General features: G+C 66.5%; 1 protein-coding gene across 1 annotated transcript in view; it reads left to right on the top strand.

Moving 5' to 3' along the window:
- The first annotated feature begins 792 nt into the window (after window positions 1-792).
- The window catches only part of TSC22D1 (TSC22 domain family member 1), a 93,155-nt gene continuing 92,609 nt past the window's right edge, over window positions 793-1,338 (top strand). The window contains exon 1 of the mRNA XM_015623804.3: window positions 793-1,266. The gene's annotated coding sequence lies outside the window, so the exon portion shown is untranslated. The remainder of the gene's footprint in view (window positions 1,267-1,338) is intronic.

The raw sequence follows: 1,338 nt of genomic DNA, 5'->3' as shown, positions 1-1,338 counted from the left end.
TTTGTTGTGGTTTTTTGGGTTGTTTTGTTTTTGTTTTTTTTTTTTTTCCTGATCAGTGCTTCGGTACGGTTCGTCTGGAGCTTTCAAGAGAAGCTCCTCCACATACACACACACACACACACACACACACGCGTTGGCACGCCGCATGTGAATGCAGGTGGTCGATTCGATCGACTGCCCCTGACCTCCGGCCATCGCTGCCCGGCACCGGCGATGCTGAGGGCGCCTGCGGGGTGGGCGGCCACCCCCGCCGGGGATGGGATGGAGCGGGGCACCGGGGCGAGCCGCCCGCCCCGGGCACAAAGGGAAAGGCGGGCCCGAGCAAGCGGGATGCGCGCACACTCCGCTTTCCTCCCCATGCGCGGGGGAAGGAGCGGGCAGGAATATTCTGGACCGAGGGAGGGGAGGAAAGAGAGAAGGTGATGAATAACTTGAATAAATCTGCAGCGGAGCTGAGGAGAGGGGGAGGGAGGCGGCGGCGGCAGGTCATGTGAGGCACAGTCATGCTGCGGGCAGAGAGGGGGCACCTGGCGGGTACACGTCGCGGCCGGGGACGGGACCGGCCGCCCGCCATGGCAGCGGCCTCGCCCCCTCCCCAGCCAGGACACCCCCACCCGCCGCGGGCTCGGCGGCGCTCGGCCATTTCCGCCACGCGAGCCGAGCCCCATTTCCGCCGGCCCCGGCCAGACGGGCTTTATGTCTGCCGGCGGGGCGCGCGTGCGCAGCGGCCGCCGCCATCTTACGTTGTCTCTCGCCCGCCCTCCCCTTTGGCGAGCTCTCCCCTCCTCCCCCCCGCGGCGCCTCCTCCAGCGCTCCGTGAGGAGACGGGGCAGGCACTGGGAGGGAGAGACCCGCGGCGGCGGGGAAGCCGGGAGTAGACCCTGAGGGAAGAAAGGACGGGGCGGACGCACACGCGGGAGGAGGAGGACGGATTCCAGGCGCGGTTCTGCGGAGGACGAGCGGGTGCCGCCTGTTATAAAGGGGGAGGAGGCGGCGGAGGGGGAAGGAAGAGCGTGCGGAGCGGAGCCTCCTCCAGAGACAGCCAGACACAGGGAGGAGAGAGAGGCTGCCTGGCTGGCTCCCCCTTCCTCCCTTCCTCCCTCACTCCTTTTCATGGACTCTCTTGTCGGGTTGCTGCTGCTGCTTTTCTTCTGTCCTTATTCCGTCTCTATAATACCCAAAATGATTCAGCTCCATGGCTGCCACTGACGGGGATGTCCCTGCCCGGCTCAGCCTGCCGCTGCCGCCCTGCTGTGCGCCAGTCCTGTACGTATCCGCGCCTTCCTCCTCCTCCTACTAGTAGAAGCGGTGATGGCGAGGGGCGCCGGCCGCCTCGCC

Source organism: Parus major, chromosome 1 (genome assembly GCF_001522545.3).
Source record: "Parus major isolate Abel chromosome 1, Parus_major1.1, whole genome shotgun sequence".
Classification (NCBI taxonomy): Eukaryota; Metazoa; Chordata; class Aves; order Passeriformes; family Paridae; genus Parus; species Parus major.
The sequence above is the reverse complement of the archived record's forward strand: the minus strand, read 5'-3'. Positions and strand labels throughout refer to the sequence as shown.